This window comes from Bactrocera tryoni, chromosome 2, assembly GCF_016617805.1.
Source record: "Bactrocera tryoni isolate S06 chromosome 2, CSIRO_BtryS06_freeze2, whole genome shotgun sequence".
NCBI classification, from domain to species: Eukaryota; Metazoa; Arthropoda; class Insecta; order Diptera; family Tephritidae; genus Bactrocera; species Bactrocera tryoni.
Genome location: NC_052500.1, coordinates 82,118,587 through 82,137,272, shown reverse-complemented (window position 1 = coordinate 82,137,272; position 18,686 = coordinate 82,118,587).

The following is an 18,686-nucleotide window of genomic DNA, read 5'->3' as shown; positions in this document are numbered from 1 at the left end:
GCTGAATAAATTGGATTAAGACAGTCGGGTATTTTTTCATTTCGCTCTTTATTCTAGTGGTTGTAGTGGCAGTGGTTGGGCCTGATCTGGGCTTCCACCACTTTTTTATAATTATTTATAACTTTTTGGATTAAAGCCTTGCTTCTAGCGATTTCATCCTACGGCCCATTAACGCTATGTAATAGTCGCTGTTGATGGTCCCTACTTTTCCAAGGTAATCAATAAAAATTATGCCATGCGCTTTTCAAAATACAGACTCCAAAACCATGTCAGCTGTTGCATACCAATCCTTGATGATTGATTTTACTGAGACAGTGTACGGAAACTCGTCGTCAAGCCAAGTTTTTGCTTTAACTGTATTTTCTTATATAATTCCTTCAAAACGCGAAATTCTTTTTTTCTAAATTTTTTCACAATATCAAAAGTTGCTTCACTCAAAATGATATAATTCACAAACTAAGCATCCGATACATGTCAAGTTTATACACTTTGCAGATTAAGGGGTTAGGGGTAGTCAGAGGCACGAAAAAATGACAATTTTCAGTGTTTTTTTTTTGCTATTAAATCGTGTTATTTTACAAAAGTAGTAATATGGCATTATTAAAGAATGTGTTGACTTGAAGTCACGAAAATTAAAAAAAAAATTTCAATATATGTATAAAGTTAAAGTTGTTTGTGTTGACCCAGTTCTTAAAAAAGGTACTTGCGGTGACAACCATAAGTCCTTGGAGATTCATCTAAAATCAATCAGACAAAAAAAATTAGTTTTATAAATAAACTCGGGCCTGATCGAAGGATTTTCTTTTTGTTTGAAAAATTAACAAAATGGCCTCAGGAAATTTTTTCTAAATTTTTGGGAAAAAATCAACATTTAATTGGTCTTAAAATTCGAAATTTTTGTAAAATAAAAATCCTTCGATCAGGCCCGGGTTTATTATGTATTCTAAAAAGCTGTATAAATTTTATTAAAATCTACTGAGCGGTTTTCGTGTCACAGTTGTCACCATTTCAAAAAATAGTTTTGAGAAAAAACGCGTTTAAAGTTTCACACTAGCGCTTTGAAGTGCCCGAGCTCTCTTTGTTAATTGTCGAATAACTCAAAAACTAATTATCGGATCAACGTGAAATTTTCAGAGAATAAAATATTACACTTAACGAAAATGGAAAAAAAAATAATAATTTTTTGAAAATTCTGACTACTCCTAACCCCTTAGGGCTAACTAAAAATCGTATGGACTTAAATCAAAACTTCAAAAAATGCATCCTTGTTCGTATGCTTCTCTTATTCACTAACTCTTTCCGCTAGCCACTCACCAATTCCCCAGCAGGTCCGCCTCAGCACCTAGTTATGCACAAGCGCACGCTTTGGTGGCCGCATTAAACCCGTTTGCACCAGAAACAGGTCCATTTTGTACGAATTTATGTGGCACATGGCGAATTATGAATACGAGCATAATAATTAAACAGAGAAAAAACTTGGCTCTCGCAACCTCGTATCTGAACATTCACTTACACTTGTTTGCAGCTGTGGCAGTTGCATGTGGGGCAACGCTGAGCCGGCTGAAGCTGCTTAAGACTGTGGCCATACGACAAATGGCACTGGATCAGCAGCGCTAACAAACGGGTGGAAACATGCGCATTAGCTAATTGTACATGCTACTTAAGCATGCACAGCCACATATTAGATTTACGAGCGTAAGTGCGTGTGCAGTTTTGCATTGTATGTGTATGTGTGTGTGTATTTAAACATTCGAAGGCGCTTTATTGCACATAAGTATACTAAAAAAAGTATGTAAGTATGTAGATATGTTTGTGTGTCTAATTAATCAAATAATTGCTTTAATTTTTCTGCTAATTTTGAGAATTTTTTGCCAAATATTATGTACATGTATATACACATATACATATTATGCTGAATATCTAAATCTGCACATTTTTTGCACCGTTATTACGCCTCACAGCAAACATGTTTCATTTCACATGTGACAAGTTTCGCAAACCTCATGTTTGTATGTACAATATGTATGTATGTATGACTGCAATTTATTTGGTGACGCCGGTCAGTGTCGCAGCGCCAAGTTTTGTAGATTTGAATATGAGGTCATGTGAAGTCGGTTGGTCCGTTTAGATTCTTTAGATTATTTAGACACAAAGCTGACAAACAGACCAACAACTTTTATTGTTCATTTACACATACACACATACATATGTGTATATTCTCATACTTTCTTTTGTGCCATAATTTTCCATGCTTCTTACTTTGTATTCAAAATTGCTTTTCTGCTAGCTCTGACAAATTCGCTGTGCACTTGTCTTTATGACCTGTTTTCTTTTTCCACTTTTCATGCTAGAATTGGGTACGCCGACAGCTTGCAAGTCCCATTTGTCACGGGTTACATTTGCAAATGAATTTTCATATTTTTCACGCGCTTTTGCTGAAGTTTTGAATTTCAAAGAAAAAAGTCGATATTATCCTGACGCCAAATGACCAGAATAACGTCTATTCCTTTGTCATTCATCCCTCTGTATCTTCTTTGCCCGGAAAACCTAGTTAGTTAAGAAGGTTAATATGCGTGGAGCCACGACTAATCCCACTTGGATAGATTAAAACAAATGTCTTTGGAGATGTCCAGAACTCTTAAGTATGGATAGGAAAAACCGACACATGTCGACGAAGCGCTTTGAGCCTTCCAAACATTTATTGAGGCGAGTAATATTAATTCCAGCCAATTCGCTTGGTTCGTGGAAGGTACGAGAAGGGGGATGCTTGAAACTTAGTCTGGCGAAAGTGCGACAGCGTAGGAGAAAATGTATAAATATTTCCACCGCACATTGCTCCATGCAACTTTCGCAAATTTCGTCACCCAAAATCTTGTTCCTCTTCGCATGAGTGCCAGTAAGAATCATGCCCATTTACTAAAATCAAATAATTCAATAGACCGCTTATATTTCACTCAACGCCAGAAGCATTTCACAACCGCACATCTACTGGACGCTGACCAACACTTGCTAAGATCGTCGAAGTCTATAGATCCAGCGTCAAACGCAAAAGGCACGAAACACCGGCACGCCCTCATCCTGGTGGGATTTGGCTAAGGAAGCCCTTTCTTGCAAGATCATTGGTTTGGTAGTTTACAGCGATTCCGCTTTGACCCTGCACCCAAACTACTCTGAACAAATTATTATGTCCGTTGAATCTCAGTGCCGATTTTAAAATGCTTAAAGATCTGACATAGAAAATAACTAATGTGTTGTATAACCCTATATTTCTAACATTTAGAGTCTTAATAAGGGCTTTTATATAAAATGTTTCAAAAAACTTTGTCTTATCGGGAGATCATTGAGTATTTAAAACTGACGTGGTGACATTTCATGCGTTGGTGGATTAGTTCGACAAATCTAGCATAAGTGCCTAAGATAGAATACCGGAGTGGTCATTGGCATATTTGTAGCTAATATCTGCTTCGGAAATGTTGCTGTTACTGCCTAAATGATTTTCGCTGAGTTCAAAATAGTGTCTCAAAAGGAACAATCTTTGCCAGGCAGGGCTGGATTCCCAAGACTAAGAAAACTTAATCCTTTTCCACTTCTTTTGAAGATAATTGAGGCATATAGTACCTCTGCTCTCAAACGCCTTATGGATACTTATTGTATACTTATTGGTACGAGCGGTTGTAAATTGAATTTCATGGCTAATATAGTTTTCGGTGTTCTTATTACTCTTAATTCTACAGTTTTTAAGTCATATCTGCCAACTCCCGCCTTGAGCTAAGAGCAAAAAGAGTTCACTGACAGTTCAATTGTGCGTTGTCTTCGTTCAAAATAGAATCATTCAACTAGTTTTTCATATATAAAGCAGATCGGCAAAAATCCTCCACTGGACGCTCGCCAAGTGTGCTGACTGGTATGAATATGTTGAAGATAGAAGTTATCTAGCTATGGTCTGACTATTTTGTTCGGCTTTCGTTGCTTCTCAATAGCACAGTATTCAAATATTAAGTCTTACTAATACAAATAAGGGCTTGATCAAGGTGTCTTGTGACCCGTGCCGGGAATCAATCTGGCTGTGAGCACTTAAATAGTTCGGTGGAAAAGGATCTTACAGATACCTGGCGCCCTCTGTAATAAGATAGCTTTATTTGCATAGAGAAGACAATGCGCAAGTGGAACTGCTTTTCTCTACATTAGTGGGCTTAAAATATGAATAAGAATCATAAATACCAGTGGAAACAAATCCGGTACCAAATTATGTCTAAAAGAAGGGAAGGGAAGATGATACTAAAGTAGATGTATCTTTTAAAAAGGTCGGAAAACCTGCGAAATCAAGGTTTTCCGAAGGGTCTTGATCTAAGTGCATGGGTTGGCACTAACTCTATAGCTGAATGTAAGCCTAGCTCCAGGAAGGCGGAAACACCAGCGCATCACCCGCTGCTAAACCACCACCGGGACCCGGCGGACCACTGGGTTACCAAATCCGGCAACAAAAATATGCCTACTAAGAACGGAGGGGAATGTGATGACAAAAGCGGAGCTGCCAGTAGTGCATCTGGTAAAAAATGGCCTATTTTAGGTCGAGAAACCAAGGAAAGCAAGGTACTCAGAAGGGTACCAGTATTCTATTGATTGCGCGAAAGCCCAAACCCAATAGTATGAGGTGGCGCCACCCTGTAGAAGCCCTAGCCTCCAAAGAGGAGCAACAAGGAAAGAATAAACTGCGTCTTACTTGTAGCTGATTTAAGGTTTGCACCATTTTCATCCTGATCCTAAAGCACTCACCTTAACCTCTACAACTATCAACTTTTGTTTGAGACCACAATAACGCTTCTCTGTAGCCAGCTGAATCCGCTTGCTATTGAAAACATTATTTAATAAATAAATAAATGCATTATTTGTGCTCATCAATATGCTGAGTGTTCAACCCAAACTCATTTTCGAAAAGCCATAAAAAATTACGTGAGTATTTTTAGCCTAGACAACTACATATTTATGAGCTACTGTATGTTTGTTTGTATGTGTGTGCAGCAACTAGCAAGCTTGTGTAATAAATATGCATAATAATTATGGAAAATAAAACAGTGATAAATAAAATAAATGCATAAAAACATTGACACTTCATACGTGATTTTGTTTGTATGCGCTTTGATACAACAACACATACATACATTGATATACAAGTAATTGTGTATGAAAAGATCGTAAAACAATTACGCTGCAAACGCTGGGAAAATTAAACTGCATTACAATTGAAACCTGAACCAAATTATTAGCTACGTTTATATATACATTAAAGTAAATATATAAATTGCATACATACATATGTATATATGCACATATAAGGCATGATAAATTTGTATGTATGTGTTCCTAAGCGCTTAGACAAAGCAACAGCGTTGCAGCTGGCGATTAAGATCGCTCGAATCATGTTACATACATATGGACATACTTACAGATACAGTTACAAACATATCTCCACACTCACATGTAACACGTATACATAAGTATATACCTTTATATGAGTCTCTCTAAGTAAGCACAAACAAAAGCCCGTGTAATTTTACACCGCTCGCGGCGTAAAACGATTCAATTGCAAAGCTTCAATTCATCTCAGCTACTACTCTTACAAGCATTTGCATTCAACGCCGCAGGCAAAGAAACATTCCGTCTATTTACATATAGCGAGCGTCACTGGCGGTCAGTTACAGCGTCGCGATCCATTTAATTCCGGCGAACGTGATCGGAATGAGCGTTTGTTCGAATGCATAAGTGCACAGCAAATCGATCATTAAGTGAAAAAAAAAAAACAAAAAACGAATAACAATAACAACAGCGCATGCGCAATTACTTGTGTTTGTAGAAGCAAACCGGGCGGGCAAGACAGCAAAAAGGTGTAAAAATACATGAAATTAAAAAAAACAATTACTACACTTGCATATGTAAATAGCTGAGTGATTCATTGGACACTCGCGCTTGTGAGCTCCATGTGTCATTGTCAGCTGTTCGCCATGTCTGGGAACTTCGCAGAATTCGCGCGCCCACATTGCGTACTTTGTAATGCGCGATATCGTCACACGATTGGCAAGCTGAGCATTAATTGAAAAAAAAAACAATAACAAAAGTATTGTAATGCAAATTGGGCGCATCATTCAGATCAATCTGAATTGTGAACTGCTCTTAGTCATATATAATCTGTCGAGTTTCCACATGAAATGCTTCAACCAAAAAAAGGCGGCGTCCTTAACATTTTCAACACACTAACTCAGTAGGTGTGGTAATAGCCCTTGTTGGGTTTATCCCAAATCCAAAAAGTAGCAAGATGATTGTAACTCAGTTGCGATAACCAGTAACTCAGCATTTATTGAATTATCTGGCGAGACTAAAACCACCTTTCTAATGCTGTTAAGGTTAGTTAGAATACCGAAGGAATGTTTCGCGATTGTCCTATCGGATTTAATGAGAAGTTTTTAGTTCAGAATTTTTTGAATATAACCGAAACTTACTGGAAACTTGTATATATTTAAATCCAGTTTAAAATCCAAATGAATGATCTCACACTTCTGGGTATAAGTGCATAAGAACATCTGTAACTCGTGATCTAATGGGGACCCTGACCGTGGCTAAGTATTCAACAGTAATCGCAAATTAATTTTGGTTCAATATTCACAAGCACTGAAGAAAAAAGCTCTTCATAAGTCAGTCACTTATAAATTGATACTTATTTAAATATATGCGCCTTGACTATACGCGGGCTGTATACTCGTACAATGGAAAGAAGAGGAGTAAAATAAGTAAGGAATCTAGAATCAGAAGAAAATAAAAAGGCGGTAACTTGGTACAGTAGAATTGGCCTGGGACGAGTATGATGAGACGATAGAGCATTACTTCTGTGAATAGATAGCCTTCAGTCGTTTGAGTCTGGGTATTTTCCACGGTTTCTAATGTTCCAACGTAAAAAATTGGTTACTAGTGGGAACAAAATGGGCCTGATGATAGCTTCCGCGTCTGCTTTGTTAATCCACCCACCGACTTCGTTCTGGACACTGGGCAGATTAAATTTCTACCTACTGACCCAGAATCGCCTCCGACATTCTGCGCTGGTTTTCCAGCATGCAATGAATTCCTGCATGACTCTAATCAGTTTGCATGCCAGTGAACTCCACTCTTCTAAAACCCTCCTCCGTAACTAAGGCTTAGTGAGGAAACCATATCCATCTTCGATTCGCCTTTTTTCTGCTCGCTAAACTTTAATTCTGCTTTTTTATTAAAAAGAAAATCATAAGGAAATCTACAACAAAATTACCCAGTTGAGTTCAGGGAGTAAATAAATGGAGTATAACCTCGCTCTATTTTAGGCCCATTTTAATTATGTCAGTTGCTTATTCGATTTGCCAGTCTCTAAGTTTTGATTCAACGAAGCTAACTCAACCATTTGATGTTTGCTATTTTTCCTGTAATATATTTAGACCCCGCCTCTAATATGTAGTTCTTGCTTTCAATTTTTATTGCCATCATTAGCAACATTAACAGTAATTGCAAAAGCCTTAAGCATACCCACATTGTATGGCAACATAAATTTATTATATTCTTAGCTAATACAGTACATAGTCTGTCATTGAAGCAGAAACAAGGTGTTGTTATTATCGCCGCTGCTAATGATTTTCCTTTCAAGACTTGGCCGAAGTGAGGCTTAAACAGCTGGCAATTAACCATGAAACGTGCGCTTTAGTATTGCAAAAAGCAAACATAAATAAAAAACTATTTTAAAAAATATTAAAAAGAGGAAAAAATAAAAAAAAATATTAAAAAATTATACATAAAAAAATATTAAAAACAAAAAAATATAATAACAAAAAATAAAAGAAAAAATTAAAACAAATAAAAAGATTGTTAAACCAAATACAGCAATCATATTGTGGCAACAACAAACCAACAAAAGTTTATTGCTTTGAAAGTTCGAAGGCAATCAACGGCATAGCCGCGCCGCGCGCATAAAAGTGAAAAACCATGGCATGAACAACGGTAAAAACACATAAATAAAAGAAAACACAATAACATGAAACACAACAATTAATGTTTAAAAAATAGTAAAACATAACTGTAGTTTAGACAAGTATTAAATAATTGCAATCAGGCACACAAAAGCCAACAACACCAAAACATTTTTATGCTTCAGCAAAAAGCAACAACAACGCAAATGAAATAAAACAATATTAGTACATAATAAAAATATGAAAAAAAAAAAAATATAGACCGCCAACTATAGCTGAACACCTCGATTTATTGCTGAAAATTAGTAAGCAGATTTTTGTTGTTTGCTCTTTTTTCTCACAGAATGTTAACAAATTAACACACGTTCAACACGCACTTAAATTATCTTTAGAAACTTGGTTTAAGCAATTTAATTAATTTTCGTAACTAATTCCACTGCAATCATTCACTGCTCTCAGATACATACATGCATTAGGGTGGGTCAAAAATATTGATTATTTCTCTTTATTTTGTACTGTGGAAAATTGCTTAAAAATATTCTCTCCAAGCATCTGCTCTGAATATTAATAGGGATGTCTTCAGATTTTCATTTCTATATTTTTCTTTTATTTTAGAAACAAAAACTCATATCACACTATCTACTATTTGAGGAAAAAAAATCTCGTCTCTTATATTGGATTCTCTACAAAATTGAATTCTCTGCAAAAAAAGGTCTCCTAAAGGTTCTTCATTAACCACATCGTTCAAAATTTATTAGGGGTTTCATTATAATGTTTTTTTAGCAATCTATAAAATTCAAGAAAAAATTTAAATATGCCTTAACAATCATTGAATAAGGCATTTTAGGAAAAAATTGTTATCTCGTCAAATGATAGAGATTTCCATAGAAGCACTTTATTCCGATCTTTCAGTTTGTATGACAACTATATGCTTGAGTGGTCCGATATCAGTGGTTCCGACAAATGAGTAGCTTCTTGGAGAGTAAATGAGGTGTGCAAAATTTCAGATCGGTATCTCAAAAACTGAGCGACTAGTCCGCATATATGTATGTATATAGACGGACAGTTCAACGGACATGGCATAATTGACTCCGCTTGTTACACTGATCATACATATAGTATATCTTTAGCAGGCGTGAGCTAATAAGGAAGCATTTTTTTGAGATGTTTACCTACCAGCTACTTTCAGAGTATAAACTGAAAAAGTAATCGACTTTTTAGACTCACCCTAACATACGTACTATTAGTACTACATATACCTACTTTTCTGTTTAAATGCGTGCTCATTTTTGTGCGGCCAATGCTGCCAACTGTGGGAACCTAATTATTATGATTTTTATATTTTAGTTTCATGTTTTTAATTTTTTTATTTTTTTTTTCGGTTTTTTGTCTTTACTTTATTTCAATTTTTTAAATTTTTTGGTTTTGTATTATTTTTTATTTTTTTATTTTTTTTAATTCCTCGTTTTTTTCAGCTGATCTTTGGCTTCGTTTCCTCCAAACACCGACACTCTCGCCTACGCTCGCTAAAGTATTTCTCTCAGCCACTCTTGCTTGGTGTCATAATTTTTAATTGCATTATTTTGCCTTTCATTTTAACCAACAAGCAAAAAACAAAGAATTAGTGAAACGAATTAAAGTCCGCAAAACAAATGTTTAAATGCAACAAAAAATATGAGATTTATTAGACAAAAGTGTTAATCGCGTGCAAAATTTGAAATGCATTTGCAGTTTTTGATTAAAAAAAGTGTGAGTACTTTTGTACTTTCACTTTTTAATTTGCGGCAAGCACTAAGCAAAAAAATAAAAATAAAAATTAAATAAAAAATTACTGACAAAAGTAAAGCGCTTGTAAGTAGACAGTTCATGAAGAGTGCTTAAGCGCTGTGACGGTTTTCATACAAAACGAAAAGCAAAAACAAAAACATAATAATAATAATCGCAATTCATCGGTAAGCCATTTGTGTGTGAACGCGCCCATTTGAGCCGTTTGTGTCGCGGCGTTGAAGGGATGTCACTCACTTCTCGGCTGCCACACTGCGTCTCGAATCTTTCACCTTTCTCGCTACTGAGCTGCAGCAAAGGTTCAACTGTTAGCCAACTCACGCCTTTCTAATTGCAATTTTTTCAATCTTTTGTGTCGTCAACTTTGTGGCATCTTCAGTGGCAATGACTGTGAATGTGCTTCTGTTTGTGATTGCGAAAATTATGCAAAACAAAAGTTTGTCTGCCGCGCATCATGTGAACTTTTGCAATTAAAGCGCTTTCATATTGAATAAATATGTGCTGCATATGTAAGTGTGTGTGTATTTAAATACCGTTATAGTCGCATCATTGTAAAATTACTTACTTTGCATTGTTTTATTGTGAAGTCATCGCTATTATCGTTCGCCCACAATATTATGTGGCGTCTGGTGAAAACTCTGCCCAGCTTTTGTACTCAGATTTTTTCGATGAAAAGTGAGGTTATATCATAGTGACTACTAATGTGTGAAAGAAACACAATTAGATCCGTAGACTCAAAATTTTATAAGGGCAACTAGAGATCTTTTTATTTTCTTTTCTAAGTAAGCTTCTAAGAGGCAACTAGAGATCTTCACTTTGCTAACAAGAAAAAAATAGTCATTCGGAAGTGATCTCATCTAGGTAGGTATAAGCTCTATGAGTATTCTAGGGATGTGTACAAAGAATAGATGTTATACTAAGAAAAGACTTACCCTTCTAAATTTGTTTAGATCTTGTTGTTGGCAATCGACCGGCCGATCCTTAAGTACGCCGCATCAATATGGTCGCCTGGATGCAGTGAACCGCAGTCCAGGAAGCTGAAAACTTGTTAGAACACAGCATTCTGGACTGCGACAGGATGCCCCTGGATGTCTCTCATCGAACCCCTGGATAGTTAGGTCCGTATGCCCCCACACAATGAACTCCTCTTCAAACTTTCCTCTTGGGGTGCATTCGCAGAAAGCATCCTTGCAGTCATCTGTTTGGAGCGGAACCGCCTCCTAGGTGCACCAAGACGTCATTCCTCAACTATGTCGACGACAAAAAGCAATACGCCAACCAGACTTTGGACGCAACTAACTTCCGACAAGTACTAACCGCCATTCACACCTTCACCGACTCCCTCCTAGTGAATGGCGTACTTGGAGTCAAACCACCACCCATTGCAAACGAAAAGCTCGAGTTGCTGCGAGGAACGGGAGTTACCCTTAAGCAGCCTCGTTCTGGATACTGTAGCAGGTTAAACTCCTACTTATCCAGAATAGACGCTCACATATCAAACCAACCAATAAAAGCGTGGTTTAATTAAGTCGAACCAGGTTCTTTTCGAGATATTTTCTCTCTTAAATTGGTATTAAAAGCTCACATGAGGTTGGTTCAGCCGACTTTCTAAGTAATACAAGTATAACTTTGGAGCTAGTAGACTATTACGACCTCTACAGACTTCGCTATGCTAACTCCTAACCTCTTGGGATACAGATTCACTTTAGCTCCAGGTACTCAGACTCGAAACGATCTGGAATGGAATTGAAATCAGCCTAGGCGACCCATTTACTCCACTTTGTCTTTACTTCCGACTAGTTTTACGACTACCTCATTCCTACACAAATCCAAGCCAACATTCACCATAATTTAGCTCATTTGTTTTAATGCACTGTGATTTGAATCATTTGCTTTTCATCCATTGCATCCACTTTTATGGCGCGCGCGTACACTCGAGCGATCGCTGTGCCGCTACCACATGTCGACTTGATTGCATACCGATAAAAGTGCATTGGGGCGACTCCCACTCAAAAGTCATAAACACTTCCACCAACGACGCAACAGCAACAACAAAAGCAATAAGAATGAATTGGTGCATACAGCGACATTCTGCGCTTACCGCTACTGCGACTTTAACAAACAAACTGCACAGAAGTGAGAGGAGGGCTTGTGCACCCTGTAAGAAAATTTACAAGTACTTAACCTTTATGATTATATGGAATAAGAAGCTGTTATTAAAGTAACTGATATTTCAATGCTGTGAAGTCAAATTAGAAATATGTATATGTGTAGGATTCAAAATTATGAGTTGAAGATATTACGGAAACGCCATATAGGGACACTTTGAAAGAACTGTGGTATGTAATCGATATAGATCACCCTGTGTCCCTCAGTTTTCGAGATTTCAATTTGCAATTTTTCATACTTCTTTTTCTCCCTAAGCAGCTTCTCTTTTGGTGGAACTGCCGATATCAGACGACAATAGCACATATCTGCCATATAAACTATACGCTCAGAATACAGTGCTTGTATGGAATTTTTTTCATTTGACGAGATATTGTAACGAAATTTGGCATGGATCATTTTCTAAGGCAATAATGAAATCTCCGTAGAATTTGTTCAGATCGGATTACTATAGCATATAGCTGCCATACAAACTGATTGGTCAAAACTAAGACCTTGTTCGAGAAACTTTGAAAAATGAAATTTGGCATAGATTATTGTGAGAGGTGCCTCTATAATCTTCGAACAAATTCTTCAGATCGGGTCAGTATAGCAAATACATAGTAGCTGTCATTAAAACTGACCGATTAAAATCAAGCTAAAAAGGTTTTTAAAACTTGTATTGGGTAAGCTATAAGAAATTCAGATGTGAAGGGCATTATTATAGAATCGGCGTAACATATTTAATTTTTTGTTTTTGATTTTTGCAAAAATAAATTTTTTTGTATTTTATTTGAAATGTTAAATTTCTATTACAAGGCAATAAAAAGCTTAATTATTTTTTATTTTTTTCATTATTTTTAATTTCTTTTTAAGTTTTTATGTCCAACATAATCTGCTTCCATTTGTTAATTTTTTTGATACTCACCATCAGCATTGAAAATTTTTCCGAGCGGGTAGCATCTTAATTCGAGCAGTGTGTAGCACGCTCGCGTAACTTTGTCCATATGTTTGTAGTACGACTTTTGTTTCGTAGGAGTATGTGCATATTTATATATCTACGTGTGTGCACACATACATATGTCTGTCTGTCTTTCCTAGCGCCTACTTACTTGCATATCTAATGTGATATTCAGCGTACTTAGGCGAAATTCAAACAAACACACTTAATAGCGCATAAACAGCTTGTGTGTAAATATGTGTATATATTAGTGTATATGCATATGTCATATGTGTAGCCATGCATTTTACACGTCTTGAGGTTTGTCGTGGGCGTACAAAATTTCACTATACTCCTTAGCCTCCCACTTCAACAAACTTTTTGCCACAAAGTTGCATTCGAGTCGTGCTTTTATTGTTGTTGTTATTTTTGTTAACGTTTCTGCGTGTCGCTCAACTAGTCACTTAATTCTATTTTTCAATAAAAACTTTTTTTTAAACACAAATTGAGTGTAGATTTTTAATTTATTTTTACTTTATTTTTTTTTATTTATTTTTTATTTAATTTTTAATTATATATTTTTTTATTTTTTTTGTTTTTTAATTACTTAACTTTTTTTTATTTTGTATATCTTTTATACTTAAAAATATATGTATATTTGTATATAATTTTTTATTTTTTATGCCATTTTGTGCAACAGTGACCCTTTATTAAGTGTAGTTTTTTTATTTAATTTTATTTTTTAAATTTATTTTTATTTTTGTTAATTTTTAATTTTTTTTTTTTATTTTTATTTTCAATATTTTGTTTTTATTATTTTTTTTGTTTTATTTTTAATGATATTTTTTTTGTTTTTTTAAAGTTATTTTTCTTAATTTTATTTTTTTCTAGTTTTAATATATATTTATATTATTATTTTTTTTTTTACTTTATTTTTATTTTTTTTTAATTTAGTTTTTTAATTATATTTTTTTTAATTTTAATTTTTTTTCATTATCTTTTTTTTTCTTTTTATGTCTACTTTGTGCAACAGTGACCTTTATTAAGTGTAGTTTTCCTTTAAATTTGTTTTTATTTTTTTTTAATATTTAATTTTTTACATATTTTTTATATATTTTTATATTTTTTATAAATATTTTTTTATTTCTTATAATTTGTTATATTTTTTACGCCTCTTTGTGCCACAGTAGCCCTTTACTCTGTTTGTTATTCAATTTAAATATCGCAATTGCGCATTGTTTTTGTTTTTTTGGTATGCAGTCAGCACAAATTTTGTAATTGCAAATTTCGCACTAAACTTCCGCAAGTTTTTTCTGCTTTTCTAAGTGAAAATATTAGCCTGATTGCATACAAATGCAAAGTGAATGGCAGCTTTTATGTATGTAGACATATACTATATATGTATGTATATGTATGTGTGTGTGCTACGCCCGCGCAGCATTTGCTTGCTCCTTCACTTTTTACTTTCATTGCAGCTTATTTTATTCGCACAGAAAATTATTGCACTATTAGCTGGCATAATGAAGGGAATTTAAGTGTTTCATTTTAACCTCAAATTTTGCTTTTTCGTTTGTGAGTGATCCTCACACGTTTGTGTTTTCAAGGTTTGGCGAGTTTTTTCGCAACTTTCTAAAGTTGCAGTTAATAAAAACTCTCTGGTGAACTTTAAAAATGAATACATAATATTTAAAGCATTATAGTTTGTAATTTATTTTATGTTCAAAAGTAAAACAAGACTTTTATTTAGTTTGTTATTTTAAATAATAATAACTTGCTTTTACAATACTTTCACCTAATATTACATAACTTCTTTTAGTATTGCATGCCAAGTACATGAAAATTTTTTTATTAAAAAAATTTATATGAATCTCCAAATTAAATATTTCATAAAGTTATTTGCTTTTGTACCAATTACTTAAATAACGTCATGAGTACAGAAACTCTAGTACCCATTTATTTTCCTTTCCACTAATTAGTTTCTACAAATAATTTTATTATTAAAAATAAATTAAACACCTGCAGTGTGATCGTAAATTTCTAGCCTCAAGTGTTTCCATTAGCTTTAATTGTAAACATTTTCTTTTACTTACTCTCCACTCGCTCGATTTCACACTTTTTCCACGGTTATATGACCTTCTCTCATGTTCTCAACTGATAACATCCTTACAGCGTACTTGTGGTTAATGAGAGTATACTCAAGGCAAATGGTTCATAGTGGTAAGATTTACAGAAAATACAATTTTGATTGAAGGGTTATATATCTGCTAAATTTTTCGTCACTTACCATTATCTTTCGAGTCCTTATGTGCCATTTACTCGTCTGTTTGTTGCAAACAACTATCGCAAATGAACTCAATATCGTGAAGTTACATATCTCACTGGTTTACTTTTTCTTTTAACCGTCACCTGAAGACTATGATTCTTGAGAATTTTTAGAGACTCTAAAGCTCTATAGTTGCTTTACTTCATCTTCAACTAGATTTTTGACTTTTTGGTTGACAGATGGTGCTGTATTTCCCATATCTGAAGTCATTAAAATTGTATTTGTAGTTTGGTTTGGTGGATTAAAATGACAATAATCTATATAAACCTTGTAGTTCCCTGTAATGCCTGTTCATATAAGTGATTTTTTCTATATACTCGTACATATACATGTGTGGGGAGGTAGGTAAAAGTGCTGCCTTTTCGGACTTAAATATGTAGCGCTAGTTTCGCCATTTTAATGATACTGATCTATGCGTGACTCATTGGCCTACCAGATAAACCTAAACTAAGACCTCATATCTTGATATCACGTTCCATTGCTGCGTTCAAAGTTGAAACTACTAAATTCCGTTATGATTTTTGTAAATAAACATTCAAGGTTTTGTATCTGATGGCTTCCAAGGGTCCGATGTCTAATTTGTGAAAGAGTTGGGCACTCACAGTGGAGGTGTAGAACCGTTTTCTTGCTCCCTGCGAGTTTGCAGCTACGGCAAGTCCTACTAAAGGGAATATCCATTTCTAACGCATATTCTCCAAATGAACAATGTTCCGTTGTTTTAGCTATTTGTACATATATAAGTAACCTGCGTTTTATGAAGTCAGACGTCCTAGCTGAATTGTGATGATATGTGATAATCTCTGCTACTTTTGTTTAGTTTTTGGTGATTTATTGTACCGTTATCATTCGTTTTTGAATTCCACATCGTTAATTTTAGTACTGTCATGATTATAACTTCACAGAAACACATCAAGTCACGTCTACCGAAACTCAACAACATTGATTCAACAGAAATCTTTGGTAGTGTCACTGGGTAATTAACCGGTGACTTAACTGATAGTTGGCTTGTAGGGGATTTATCTAAATGCAGTTTCGAAATTTCGAACTTTTATTTAATAAACGCTGAACAGGGTATATTAGCTTTGTCATGAAGTCTTTAACAACCAAGAGCAAACATTGCAGACCATATTAAATATATGTTATATCGATATAATAATCAGCGTGACGAGCTGTGTCGATTTTGACATGTCGGATTTGAGTTATCTGTGTATATCTATTCGTATATTTATATATCTCTGATTTGCTGTCTTAGTGTTTGAGATATCGCTCTGAATCTTCCAATTTGTTGAAACCGTCGATATCGGACCACAAAAGTATATAGCTATCAAGCAAAATGGTCGATCACAATCAAGTCTTGTAAGGAAAACTTTTTTTGTTTGGCAAGTTGTCGTCGCGAAATTTAGCGAGGATCATTATCTGAGACAACGTTACAATCTCCGAACCTATTGTTCAGATCGGACCACTTTAACATATAGCTGTCATACAAACTGACCGAAAAAATCAAGTTGTTGTATGACAAACTTTGTTATTCGATAGGATGTCTTCCTCAAATTTTATACAGATGAAAGTGAAAGCTAACGCTATACTCTCCGAACAAATTGCTGGGATCTGGCCACTATAGCATATAGTTGTCATACAAACTGGCCGATAAGAATCAAGTTAAATATGTTTTTATACTATTTTACGCTATAAAAAAGGCAATTGTGTAGGGTATTATAGAATATAACGTTTTTATTTTTGTTTTTGTGTTTTTAGTTTATTTTCAAGATTTTTATACCCTGAACAAGGTATATTAAGTTTGTCACGAAGTTTGTAACACCCAGAAGGAAGCGTCGGAGACCCTATAAAGTATATATATAAATGATCAGTATGTTGAGCTGAGTCGATTTAGCTGTGTCCGTCTGTCTGTCTGTCTGTCCGTCCCTCAGTTTCTAAGATATCGTTTTGAAATTTTCCAAACGTCATTTTCTCTTCAAGAAGCTGCTCATTTCTCGGAACTGCCGATATCGGACCACTATAACATATAGCTGCCATATAAACTGAACGATCGGAATCAAGTTCTTGTATGGAAAACTTTCACATTTGACAATGTATCTTCACGAAATTTGGTATAGATTATTTTCTAAGGCAACAATGGAATCTCCGAGGAAATTGATCAGATCGGTTAACTATAGCGTATAGCTTCCATACGAACTGAACACATAGTTACTAAAATAAATGCACCTGTGAAGGGTATATTAGCTTCGGTGCAGCCGAAGTTAACGGGTTTTCTTGTTCTTACTGTTACTAACATTTTGCTTGTTTCCTATTCACGCGTAATTGAAATTGCTTTTGAGTGGTGTAAAACAACTACAAATATTGCTTATTGATAAGAACAGAACTTATTTTGCTTGCGCAAATTGTGGTGAGTACATACATATATGTATATACTATGTCTGTATATATCGGTATATATACATATTTATATATGTATAACGACGTAACAGTTATAAGTGCAGAACAAAAACAAAATCAAGCGCAAATTAGCTGACAATCGATAGTGACGGCGCTTTTTTCAGCGGCTGACTGAACAGACGCGCTTTGCGCCTCGCTGGACGCACACCAACAATACTAAGACCTCGTCTCAAACTTAAGCCCTCATATATATACCTTTTTATGTAATAACTACGCGTGTATTACGGTTATATTGTGTTTGTGCTAACTAATAAAATGCTGGCGTTGTTGTTATAGCTGACGATCAGCTGACTTGCCTCAGAAAATCGCCGCCCTAATATGTGCTAAACGCTGATCGCGAGCGAACAAATGTGGAGAGCGCAGGCACCTGTGCCGTTGTGTGTGAACGCACAGTTTATTTTGGTTGGTGAGTTAGTTGGATAAGTGAAATACAAAAATATTACTCATACGACCTGGTGACGTACTAACCTATTAATATGGGTTGAATGTGTGAACAAATGCAAAAAGAGTGGCTGTGTGTAACTGTGTGTGTTTGATCTTCAATATTTATATTAAAAAAGACTTTGATTGCTGTTATTGTTGGTTTTGTGTTTATGTGCGTTTCGTGTAAGTCATTTAATGCGCTTCTATATGCCGCAAAGCCGCTATGGTCATGCTGTGCCTCACGCATTTATTGCTTCTGATAAGCGTTTCGAGTTTTAGTTTTGCCTTTTTAGCTCAAAAGTGCTCTTAATACAATGTTATTGTTATGGTATTCACTATTGTTGCCATTGTTGTTGTTAATTTTGATATTGTAGCGAATTGTTGCGCTTCCAAAGAATTTCGCTTGTGTATTTCCTGTGCTGCCTCGCCGCTTACAAACGTGTGCCCGCCGCCATCACTTTGCTATTTTACTTTATGAGTCGCTTTTATCTGCGTACACATAATGTCGTGTGTATGTCTGTACGCTTTTAGGTAGCTGTAGGTACTATATACTAGGTAGATATGCGGTTGCCTAAGTGCTCGCGTAGTTTTGTGTGTTTGCTTAGCCGTTTCGCCTGTCATCTACTAGTGC